Raw genomic sequence first — 13,428 nt, 5'->3', positions numbered from 1 at the left:
GAGGCCCCTGCCTCTTTCATTGGGCTCCCTGCCATCATTTCCAGATGGGCCAGCTTATCCAGGGACATGCTGCCAGGGTGATTGCTCCTGCAAGAACTATGAGTTGATCTGCCCACTGAAGTAAAATCCTGACTTGATGATGAGGTACCTGATGCACCTGTGCCACTGCTACATGCAGGAGGACATTCTCCAGACACAAGAGGAGAAGAAAATGTGTGACGGCTTGGAAGAGGAAGAGACACATTTCTCTACTTGACCCTATGTCCTAGTTTCAGCTGGGATAGAGTTAGTTTTCTTGCTAGTAGCTGCTGTGTGTTGGATTTAGTATAAGAATAATGTTGATAACACGTATTGGTTTAGTTATTGCTAAGTAATGCTTATATTAAGTCAAGGACTTTTTCAGCTTCCCACAGAAGCTAAGAGGGAGCATAGACAGGACAAGCTGACTGGGGTCAGGGAATGAATCCACAATCACTGCTCGGGATGAGCTGGCCAGTTAATCATCAGGTGTCGAGCAATTACACTGCATCACTTTTTATATGCTCCTTTTTTCATCATTATTATTTTCTCTTCCATTACTGTTCTATTAAACTGTCTTTACCTCAACCTGCAAGGTGGATGAGGGAGGGGGGGGTTGCTGGTGGTTGTTGGTTTTGGGTTCCCCCCCCCACTTTTTTCTCCTTTTAACTCCAGCTGGCAGCCAGGACCACGTAGCCACTCACGCAGTTCTTCCCCTTGGCCCCAGAAGGACAGGGAGAACAGGGAGAAAAGGAGAGGAAAGGGAAAGGAGAAATCTTGTGGGTTGAGTTTAATAGAACAATAACGGAAAAGGAAAATAATAATAATAACAACAACACCACCACCACCAGTCACTCTCACCACCTGGTGAATTGGTACCTTCCCAAGCAGTAATCTCAGATTCCCTCCCCGACCCTGGCCAACTCCTATTTATATATTGAGCATCATATCTACGGTACAGAATATTCCATTGACCATTCTGTTGTTCTGTTTATGCTCCCTCTCAGCTTCTATGGGAAGCTGAAAAGAGTCCTTGGAAAGTGTAAACATCACCTGGCAACAACTAAAACAATATGCATTATTGACATTTCTTGCACAGCAAACACTAGAAAGAAAATTAACTCTTTCCCAGCTGCAGCCAGGACAGTGGTCTTAATTGCCAGCTGGGGGTTAAGCCACAACACCATACATCCACACCTCCAGCAAGGCTTTGGGGTGGGGGGCCAGGACATTGCAGAGGATGCAGCAAGCAACGCTGTCCCTGTGCACTGGAACATCTCCAACAACAAATGTTTTATATGAAACCAGCTCCAAGCTAAATGTAACATCAAATAAATGTTCAAAGATAGAGAGGCAAGATACTCTACGCAGGGTGCACAGGGATGTTGCAAAGTGCCTCCCAACCAAAAAGAAATCACATTCATGCTAATTGTTCAGGGTTCTCCAAAGAAAAAGCAGGAAACTAGGAAGACTGCATCATCAGCAGTTCAAGCACAGTCACAAAAATCAGACCCCTCCTACACTGCCTGTGAATAGCATTACTCCTATAATTAGTCCCACTGGATTAAGTGAGGCTGCTCTCACATTCTAAGTTAAATACATCCAAATGCCTGCACAGACCAACATAAAATTCTACTTCTTACTAGTTCCAATGCCAAAACACCTCCTTTATTCCTATCACCCTGTTACGCATCCTTCTTACTAATTCTTCTTTCTCATCCTCAGTCAAGGTCACAGGTATTGTAATTGTGTCTTTGACCAACTTTTAGCCAATTTAAGTATTACTACAAATCAAAGCAGGGATTTTGTCAATGTGACACAGTAGCTCTGCAGAAAAAAAACAACATATACTCAACACATTTTGGTTTTAAGCAATAATTTTACCACATCAACACCCTTCTGCAACTTGTTTCCCTAAGTGAGTTATTGCTTTTAATATACAGGTTCATTATATATCCAGATTTTTCGTTCTGCCTCCAGTTCAGTTACTCGACTCCTTCATCAATGCGTTCAGCAGTTCACAGCAAGCACAATGGGTCAAGATGAAGTCTAAAACATTTTTGTTAATATCTATTTTCTTATCACAATCCTAATTTCAGAGCTGATTATTTTGAGATACATCCATTCTAGTTAGTTTGAGAGAGAGAACACCATTATTAAAGACAGTTATTTCAAACAAGAAAGGGGCTGTCTTTTCTTCTGTGCAGGCCGTGACCCAAACCCACTACAATATTATTTTATACCCAATGGTCAAAAGAGTGAAATTTTGAAATACCACCTCTGAATACAACTGATAGAGCTGTAACAGAAACGCGTGTGTGGTTTTTCAAGGTCAAACAAGCTTTTCTGAGGGTAACAGTGTTTTGAGTTTTGGGAGTTATTTTGCACTAGTAAGGAGAACAAAGTACTAAATATGTGAAAGCAGGTTACTCTAACTAAAATGACAGGACACCATTTCTTAAATAAACATGGCTTTAAGAGAAGTGGTTTCATACCTGTAGGAGAGCTGGTTGTCTTCAAATCTGAACCCTAGAAGCTTTACCCTTTCATACAAAGAAAGTGATTTAGTCTTAGAAGAAAAGGCATAGAAGAAAAACTGATGTGTTTCAGAGCCACAGCTACCTGACTGTCCTGCAAAAGTGCAAAGCACAGTGGCAGTCGAGAGAGGCCTTTAGCAGACAGGAAAGTTAATGACAGAGCAACTCTCCCCCCCTCACACCAACTTCAGCTTCACTAAAACTGACCTTCATTAAACTGCACTTCATTCTACCAATGGTCAGAGTTAAACCTCGGCAGGGCCAGGATTTCATGTTTGCATCTAATAGAAAGTCAGCTTAGCTCAGCAGCACATTATTTGTATATTACTTGCACTTTTAACTCTTTTAGGGACATCAGAGAGGTTGAACAAGGAGGAAAAAAAAGTGCCTTTCAAGAAGTAAAAAATGATTATTCTATGAATGCAGCTGTAGACAAATGCAGAACAGAGATACTGAAGAACAAACCCCTTAATTTTGATGAACCTCATAACTGGACAACTTCAATGCCAAAATGAGGCCCACATCCCCAGAGGCAGCTACTGGGTAGGGTCCAGGGGCAAAAGAGCTAACAGCATGATGTACACTTTGGAATTAAATCTGACTGGGAGAAGATCTGGAACTGCACTAGGATGTCAGCCAAAGCGGGAATGACTTTGGGAGGTTACTCCTTCAGCTCCATTAGAAATAGCAAGTGAAAGCCCAACAGGTAAAATGTGCTGAATGTTAACCTTAATGACTGTCTTCCTAGTGACAATAATACCCATGCCTCACCACCACAACCATAGCACATATCCCAGGAAAGTACAGAATATTAGTGCAACTAATGCAGTCTTACATAGTTTGATCACTCATCCAGATACCATCAAGAAATATCACTGAACAGAAGGATTTTTTGCTTGCGTTTTATCCTCAGAAAAACACTTTGAATGCCACAGTGGCCCAAATATGGCAAAATAATCCAAGATACCAGAAAGAAATTTATTAGAAATTTGTCCACATACAAAAAACCATGCTATTTGCTCCCATTTGTTGCACTCTTGATAACTTCGTGCATAACGAAGAAATAAGTATTTAGCCTTGACTGGTTCTCAATTAGATAAGGGATAGCAATTAAACATCTACAGCCTGCAAAATTACTACCAAGGAAAGATCTTACAATTATTGATTGGCTTAAGCAGAATTAAAGAAAGAAAAAAAAAAAGAAACAAGTTGTGAACTTCTAATGCATTGTAAATACACTATAAAGAGAGACAGTAACACTTTCTAGGGAACAGATCAAGTTTCACACTTCACAAAACTGCTAGAAGAGCTTTTACAGTTTAAAAAATATTGAATGAAAGGCAAGTCATTTGCCTTTTCTTACAGCTTTGGTACTATTTGCAAGAACTTAAGAATCAAAGTCCCATAAGACTACATATATATGTAGTCTAGCAAACGGCTATGTAAGAAAGCCATAAGGTCATCAGTTTTCCGCTGAAGGAAATATGATACACTTTTCTACACATTATACACATATTAGACATTTTCCCATAGACCTGTAAGGCTGAATTGGAAAAAGGAAGTTAATCAATACATTCCTCAGGAGGCTATAAAGGCTAACGTACTATTCACAACAAACAATACAAGATTCCTCCTAGAGAACATGACTAGACAGAACAATTTTAAATGACACTTTTAAAAATATATCCTATTACAGCCAGTTAATCCCTTTCCCACAGCAAGGCCGATTCTAGTGGACTTTCAATTCTGATTATATCCTCCAGACTATTCCAGGGTTGAGTGGATCTATCAAAACTTGCAGTTAGAAATCTGTCCTTTTTCCCCTGTTTCCATTATCTTGCCTCCTGTTCTGACATAACTTTATACCTACCTTCTACCTCCCCAATATTCAATGGTATCAGAAAGCAAGCACTTTCCCTCAGTAGAGAAAGCTGCAATTAACATCCAGTATCTGGAATTCCCTTTAGTAATGAAATATATAGCATTCAAAGGGATAAAGAGGCTGAGGAGACAATGTCTTTCAGCACTGCCTCCAAGGTGGTACCATGTCATTTAACAGATGCTATGGCCCTGGGCGCTCCCCATCAACCCTGCAGCTGTGGCTGTCTTTGCAAAAAACATTAGTCTTCAAGACACCTGTGGTGTGTCCCCCACATCTCTGTGGTGCCTTGTGTGATTTTGGGGAAGTCACCTAGTCACTCAAGCATTAAAATGGATAATTCTGTCAGGGTTATTGAAAAGATTTAATGCAATGTCTGTATAAGAGCTCTAAAATCTTTAAGTGGCAAACCCTTCCGAAACACCAACAGGCACAGCAAACAGTGAGGACAAACAGCACCAAAAAGAAAAACTGCCTTACCAATGGAACACAAATTAATTATGAATTATTTTAATATTATCCCAAACCCTCAAGTGGGAAAGTTCTGTTGCTAATTGTTAGACCATACATCTGCTGTTTGCTGAGAACATATGGTGCAATTGTAACGGGAACTGCTGACTAAGGGAATATAGCACTTTATTTGGATAATAAAGCATAACTCGAGAAGCACTTCCATTGTTCATCATCTTGCACTAACCACATACAAGTTTCTCTATCACTGAGTATCAGGATTGGGACACATGTTTGCATGGCGCTGTTTTGAACTGTTTGCGCTACATCTCTACTTCTTCCTCTCTGAATACGTAAGCTAGAACCCAAAGCCACTCAACAGACCAAATATAGGAGTAAAGGACATCTCTCTCTGGCTAAGTGGCAATAGCAGGATAACCTTCAGAGAAAATAAATATTTTCAGAATTATCTTTGTTTTGATAAAAAAAAAAAACAACATTTAAAAAGTCTCTGGGTGACAGCATCAGATTTATGATCTGTCCTGAAAGTCTGTACCAAACTCTACAACTAAAATATGCCCATCAAAAATCTGCTAATTTGTGTGTGCTATCCAACTTGAAATATATGAATGAGTGTACATGATTCCATATTTACTTGAACTTCTTATTAATCCAGTCCTCTACCACCACTCATTCTTCAGCATGCAAGATAATCCTGTGTTTGTTTGAGCAGATGAACCATCTAATTTGAGACAAAAGCAAGTGGACATATTGGACGCTATGGATTAGCCCTACTGTGTTTCATCTGCTTTCAACAGACAAAAAGGATATTCAGCACCTTACTGCTCCTTTTATTGAGGCTTCTCTTTTCCTTACATTCTTGCAATGAATTACAAAGTATACATTTTACTCCTATTCACTTTGACATATTAGCAGTCTGAATTTGCCAAGCCCAGGAATTCAGCCTTCCACAATTTATTGAATGAGGAAGTCATTAGCAGGTCAAAGCTCAAACACTGGCGTGCCTGTTTAAAGTTATTTTTATTCTTATACAAATACTTCTAGGCATGCAATGCACACAGCACTTTCACACACTTGCTTCTGTCCGATTTGAGGAAACCATAGGCAAGGAAATATTTGCAATATTCAGGCCAATAGGTCACATTAACTGTTATTGTCTCATCTTTATCCGTTATGACTGCAGTTTTAAGACTCTCCTTTTATACAGAGGATCTAAAGAGAGAAACAAAAGGCAGACATACCCATGAACTGGAGAAAGCAGCCAACTACTCAGACTTTAAACTTTGTTCAGGAATACGGCTATTAGAATACAAGGAACAAAATACATAGGCATTTTAAAAGCAAAATACAAGGAAAGTGAGGTATAGGAACAAGGTTACTAAAAATAGAGGTGGAGCCAAACTATCAAATTATTCCTAAAGATATGTAGGAGAGATGGTTAGACAGGCAATTCAGATCATAGTAAAAACGTAACTAAAGGTTATTTAACATAATAGAGTATTATAGATAGTGTATTAGAGCCCAACACAAAACTTCCATCCCACAAAAATGAAGCATTGGTCAGAACTTCTACACCAAAGATACCAGTAAAAATCCAGAAGCTTAACACCAGCCTTTCTGTAGCTGATTTTCAGCTATTACATATATCTGTACTTGCAATATATGTAACTCCATTGCTTTAATCTGGACTAAAGTTACATCACAGTAGCAAATCATTGAGTGCTAATCCTACCTCTTATCAGCCAATTTATCCACAATTGCTAAAGGTGCTGTGGAAGAATTAACTGTTGTTTGAAAGAAGAGATGAATCTACGTTTTTACTCCTCTTGGTTCACACAAATCCTCCTCTGACCTTCTCTTCAGGCTAGTTCATGTTGTGTGAAGTTTTCAAGCTGGGGACAGCAGCGCAATGCCCACACCTGCATTGCTGCTCCTAGTCTGCCCCTGACCTGGTCCATTGCGCCACCAGAACTCTTTTGCACCATGCCCAGGGATCTGCTCCAAAATGACTCCCCAGCTTCAGCCTGTAACATCTAAAAGGCCTCCAAAGCCTCACAAGTGAATAGCCAAAGTGACAGCTATAATCCTCAAGCTCTGACAGACAGTAAGAGAAACAACAGAACTGACCAAATATCACAAATCCAGGTTTCCCCCTGCAGTTTCAGAAGCAGAGACTAATATAAGGCAGCAGTGAGCTACTGGAAAGGCAGCAAATGCAGAAGGTGCTGTAGCAAAGCAAAAGCAACCCTTTGAGACACTGAAATTTCAGGGCAACGCGGACTGCATCCAGGCAATACCAGTATAACACAACATTAGCAGCTCATACTGCTTCTGTGGAGATTATGAAAATACCAAGTCTCAATGCAGTGAACAGGAACACTGAAATAAGTAAGGCAGATCACGTGAAAGACTTAGACAGAACATGACGTAAAAATCTATCTTTTTACACAACTAAGACTGTTGGATAGTTTCAAGAATTGCTGTTGACAGACATAAGTAAGAGGAAACGTTGAAAGAGAGAGAAGGCGGCTTGTAAGGTTGGCCAGGAATATGTACTTGAGTCATCCCCCCATTTAGGAACGGGCTGTACAGGAACACAATACCTAATAAGAAGCGTTTCCAAGGCAAAAACTAGAAGAGAAGCTGGCCACAATTCCCTGTTGCACTGTTTTGGGCTACGTGAACTGTTTTGTCTCTTTGAGGGAGTTATGAATACTGAAAAGAAATAACATCCTACAGACAAGCTCCTATTCTGATAACCTCTCTTTAAATTGCATGGGGAAAGCCAATTGGAAAGTGTAACCCGTTAAGCTATAACAACTAATTTGGTCAGTAAAAGATCTCACCAACCTCTACTTCTGAGAATATATGCAACCCTACCATGAGGAAGAAAATATTTGTTGTGCTGACAAACATCTGCGCAGAACAGGTCAAGTGCAGTGATGGGACAAAGGTGCGAACAGCTACAACACTCCCAAGAGAGGATGGCTGCAGCCCCGCCACAAGATATCAGACATCAACTGAAATAACATCAGCCTGACAGGATTCAGCAACAAGGGTCCTATGAAACTTCATCTGTAAACACAGCCCACAATTCACAATGAGAACTGCCTGAGGCACAACAGGACATACAATAACAGAGCCTGCAACTCATATCACTTCATACAGGAAGGGTGAATGATAGCTGGCTTGCCCATCTACCCGCGTCATTTAAGGTTAATGCGTTATTATAGCACTTCCTCTTCAAAATCAGGAGAAGCTTTGTTTTGTGCCCACGCTTTACAAGTTCAGGCACACTGAACTCTATCTGAAACACAGTTGTTAATTATCCAATAGTTTGGATCTTTCTACTACACAGAAGACAATAAAATACACCAACATTCTTTGACCCAAAACCAGCACTTGCTAGTCTAATAGTGGCTACGACTGACACTCAGGACTGAGTCAAAGACCTCAGGAACTAAAAGCATGGATTTCTTTAGAGCAACCCTTTGGCTGAAATTTGCTCTGCCATGCAGAAATTCAGTTCTTTCACAGACGGAATCTAAAACACATGCTGATGGCTGCGCTCACTACAAGTAACTCCCTCACTCTCTCTCTCTCATTCAGATTCAAAAATGAAAAGGCAATAGCCAAAAAAGCTCTCTAATTGCTTGTACTAAATATTCTAAACATGACTTCAATCAATATTAGTGTTTGGATATAATCCATAGAAAGCAATAGGCCAGCATCCAACCAAAGAAGGCATGGGGAAGCAAATGCGAAACAGACAGCAAATGAATTAAAGGTGCCACGGTTTTGTCTAGACTGGAGACGAGCAGCACATTTAGCAGCAAGGCCGCTGGAAATAACCTGAAATTTGAATCCATGAGGTTTGAAAAGTAAGATGCGACAGTCAAACTAGTTTCATGAATTAAGAACCTTCCCAGCCTCATAGATCATCATCGACGTCTCAAAATTGACATTTTAAAATAACTGAGATATTTTAGCTAGAAGTGTTGAAGGAAATCGAGAGACCTAATCTTACATTTTTTCTTGCTGTGATCCAGCACGAAAGGACAAGAAATTTTGTCCCACCACACAACCACAATGGCTTGTCTGCAGATTAAGTGACAAAAGAAGTGGGTTTCTGCAACATCTTTCTTTGGTGCTGGTTTCATTGGCAAGGTTTAAAGAGCACCCATCACAGTACCGCAAGCATCAATACATGACAAACACAGAAACGGTAAGGGAACTGTAGAGCAGTCATCAGTAAGTGGCCGTAGGTCACCGCGTAGCTTTTACTTTCATTTCTCTATCTGAACTGTAATTTTGGCGATATCAGTATCAAAGCACTAGAAATGACTGACTGCTATCAAATTGAACTGTGCAGGCACACAGGCTCCCTAGCACCTAAAAATCAATACTGTTATTTAGGTTAGTAACAATGAAGTGCATACAGTGCTCCTAGGCTAGACTCCAGGGGTAAACACGGTATTCCCACTGGCTTTTGTAACAGCATAAAAACAGTCACGAGTCAAAGGTAGCTTACTGATACTGCAGAGGTGGCTCTTCAGAGGGTTTCTCAATGACCTGACCTGAAGGAGCACCTGTCTCTGAAAACACAAGCCTATGGCTTCAGGCCTTAAATCTTTCTTAAGCATTTTCCAGTCATTTTTCTCCCCAAGTGAATGTTAGCAGGGGAGGATGTCCAATCGCATCAAAACCAGATACTGGCACTTGTCTTAATTTAACATAAAAGAAAAGAGACTTTGCATTATTAGACATTACAACTGTGTTTATGAATTCACCTGCAAAAAAAAAAAATATTGTTCCTTCCATTTCTAAGACAGACAAAGAAATCAAACTTTAATTCAATTAGTATTTAACTTTCAGGAAAAAATAAAATTTGGCTGATTTTTTACAAAATGAAGTAAGTTCTAATTAAAACCCTATAATTAACAAGTACCAAATAAAACTAGGGTTTTTTTTTAATATTAGTGAAGACATCTTTATTTTTCCTGAAGACTACGTCAGTCGAAAGATAAAACTGAAGTGAATTTTATACATGACTATTTACCCAAAGTATTCTCATAATGCCATGGATCAATGCTTGAAGCACAGTCTATGCCTCTGCAGCACTGAAGTGATCAATATGATTGGCTGAGCAGCCAGCAGAAAAGTGTTATTTTTAAGATTAGCTCCTTGAAGACGCAAACACTACCACGACTGTTATCTCAAATGCCTCATTTACTACATAAAATCATTCTAAAAAGGTATTTTTTTTTATCCCATATTGAAAGTATGTTTTAAAAAACATACACAAAACCAGAAGATGGGTGTTTTTTAGCAGCAATCTTTTCTTTTTCCTACTCTGAAAGTCTTGTTGCAGACGAGACTGACAGTTAAAGCTCAGTTAGATGAATTCTTAGATGGCCAATGACAAGAGAGGTTTCATCACTAACCCCAAATGAAATATTTTTAGAAACAAAGAAATATAATAGCTAATAATTACATATGTAAGTGCTAGTTGTTCATGTATGCAGTTTTAAGTGCCAGCAAACCTAATTCTTAAATATCCACGCTGAGATGTCTGGTTTGGCACTATCAGGTATTGTACTGGCAATGCGTTCACAACCCAGAAAAAAAGTGCAAGTATCAGCTGTTCCTAGAGAATGAAAGTGACCGTGGTCTACCTACCGTAGTCAGCGCCACCCAGTGCTCCCTTCTGCAGGGCAGCCTCCCTGGAAAAGGGTTTGTTCCCCAGATGAACTTTCAGCACCGGACACGCAATGCCAGTTCAAGTTCTTCAAGTTCAGTTCTCACCAAGCCCAACACAGCAGAATGGAGAACAGACAGACCTTGCAAAATTGGGTCACTGGTATATCAGTCTTCCACACACTGTGGGCAAGGATCGCTATGATGACTTTACCACTATAGCCTATGCACAACTGAAATACCAGTGCTTCAAAGTAAAGTTTGCCTTAAAGATCTTTTTCACAAAATAGAACGATTACCCTTTTTAATGCCGATAATTCTTCCTCACTTGCCCAGAATAACACTGGCTTTTATCTAGTTAAAGAATGAAATGTTTTTTCTTTCAAATAAGCAGAGACAACTGCAAATGTGTTAAGACATACTTTCAGCAGCAGGCTGGGCAGCCATAATCCATAATCATAGTAAAACACCATTTTCATACATTAGCGGACGTGCTCACTGAGAACAGCAGATGCAAGTTGCCCTTGAATGGCGTTACACCATATTTCCACTCAGAAAGGCATTTTTGGGAGCCTGCGTTCGACAGCTGACATGGCAGCTCAACAAACCTGGGTGCTACCTTATTATTACAGGTTCTGTTAGAATCACTGTAATTAAGGAACTGTCAGCACTTGCATTATGAACTCTTTTCCAGAGGTTAATAATTGAGCTGTAAAATTTGCTTTGGGATGGGATTTTGCATCTGGGTGTGAATGACTTTTTCAGTGCAAGAAAAAAAGGGGTCTGGGTTTTTCCTCTTTTCTCTGTATATAGATAATTATAAAGCTTAAAAACATCTGAAAGCATTCTGAAGTACAGTGCCTATAACAATAGAGCAGCACTTTCAACGTTCCTAAGAAAATAATTCAATACAAATGTGGTTCTGCAGACATAACATGGACAAGAAATTTATGAGGTGTGGAGTCAGTTCCTGACAGCGGACTCTCTTGTGACTTTAGGCAGGTAACTTAATGTCCCTGTGCTTCACCTGCCCTGTCTCTGGAAGGAGGATAATTGGAGTAACGATCTACACGTGAAATGCACTCACTGAAACCTAGGGAATACACTATGTAACTGACATGTCCTTTTTCATATAATATACGACTGTTGACCCTTGCACATGTGCAGACTTTCCATGCTTCACATGCACATAGGTGCTGTGTGTATGACAAGTCAGGCCACTTATGGAAATTTAACGTCAGCTTCATAAATGTACCTGTCCCATACAATCAATGGCAGGCCTGATACCAGCTTTTCAAGATCCTGATTACACCTGAATGTTGGAGGCTTAATCATGGGAGTCTAGAGAGCTTAATAAGCATATTACAACAGCCTAACCATTTGTTACTACCCAGGTAACTCTACCAGGAAATCTTTCTCAGCTTTTTAATGAAACTTATGTAAAAGAAATGTGAACAAGGCTTTTATTTACTCCAAGATTTTCCAAAGTTACCACTCTTGGCGTTACCTTTTGCCACCTCCCTATGTATACCTGACCAGAAAGTGGTGTTATAAAAACTGAGCTTTTTAAATTCTAGAGAACTGTTTTGCCTCTCAAAAGTAGAATCTCCCATATACAGAAAGTAAACCAACAACAGAACAGCTTCTGGAAGGAGCACAATGAGAAAAATTGACCTAGTTTCAAAACTCTGAACAAATTAACTCTTCTAGGCAGTATTCATAGGTATACTTCTTCCCTGAGGCTTTTTAAACAGAAGAACTCACATCAAGAGACCTGAAGCCTGACACTGCAGTCATGCCATAAACAGAATCTCAGGCAGTTTGCAAACGGAGATCTTGCAGTTATCAGTCTCCTCAACATTGTATTTTCTCTGCTTGACTTGATTCACAGTCAGTGAGGATTGCGGTATCACAGTCCACGGCATAATATTGACCAGAACAAAGAATCGTTACATCTGTACAGGGAAAACAAGCTTTGGGCTTTAATCCTCTGACACTACATTCACAATCACTTAATACTTGCGATGCTTCTTCTCTAAGACTACCCCCTTCTTTAAAAATAAAATAAATTTAAAAAAGGCTGCTCCATAAGTTCTTAAGGCACAAGCTAAATGAAATTAACACTTGATTGTACCAGTATCACTTAAAATGTACATACATTTTCACTTCAGGAAACATGTAAAAACTGCCTTTGAATCATTACTATTACCTTATTCCTTCAAATAAACGCAACAAGCAAAAAAAAAAAAATTCCTTGGTTTACTCCAGATAAGTGCAAAGATAAAAACCACACACTTCAGTACTCTTCCTACCACAGAAGAGGATCTGAATATCCAAATTCCTGGCACTCCTCAGAAGCCTGGAACAATAGAAGGCAGACAGGGAAACCACACCAGGTGGTCTAACAGTTAGGGACACTTTAATACATAAAACACACCTGTTTTCCTTTACATCTCTGCTTTCTCATTACAGAGAACAACCACAAAAAAAGAAATAAATCTGCCTAAGTCATTGTTTGCAACAAAAATCTACCATAGATTGAAGTATTTTACTGAGTAGAGATCAACTTGAAACTAAATCCACAATAGAGTCTGGTTAAAAGACAACATTAAATGGTATATAATAAAATGACCACACCTACCTTTCCTGTAAAAGCTGAAGGCCCTTTTTCTGTTCTCTTTTGTGTCAAATGCCACATATTTTAATAAAGTCTTGTTGATGTTACTATACCACTCCATCACTACAGGATGAAGAATACTGCACTTAGTAAATTGTGTGAACTATATTGCAGAACCTGGGAGACCACTACCTTGTTTGAGCCTCTTT

At 39.5% G+C, this 13,428-nt stretch overlaps 1 protein-coding gene across 5 annotated transcripts in view; it reads right to left on the bottom strand.

Moving 5' to 3' along the window:
- Positions 1 to 13,428, bottom strand: part of CCSER1 (coiled-coil serine rich protein 1) — a 695,545-nt gene that overhangs the window by 641,352 nt on the left and 40,765 nt on the right. Inside the window, exon 1 of one of the 5 annotated variants that reach the window (XM_054203345.1) lies at positions 10,585 to 10,754. The exons of the other annotated variants lie outside the window; for them this stretch is intronic. The gene's annotated coding sequence lies outside the window, so the exon portion shown is untranslated. Of the gene's footprint in view, positions 1 to 10,584; positions 10,755 to 13,428 lie in introns of those variants that run through there. 5 annotated transcript variants of the gene reach the window in all.

Source organism: Rissa tridactyla, chromosome 5 (genome assembly GCF_028500815.1).
Source record: "Rissa tridactyla isolate bRisTri1 chromosome 5, bRisTri1.patW.cur.20221130, whole genome shotgun sequence".
Classification (NCBI taxonomy): Eukaryota; Metazoa; Chordata; class Aves; order Charadriiformes; family Laridae; genus Rissa; species Rissa tridactyla.
This window is presented reverse-complemented; position numbering and strand designations above follow the sequence as displayed.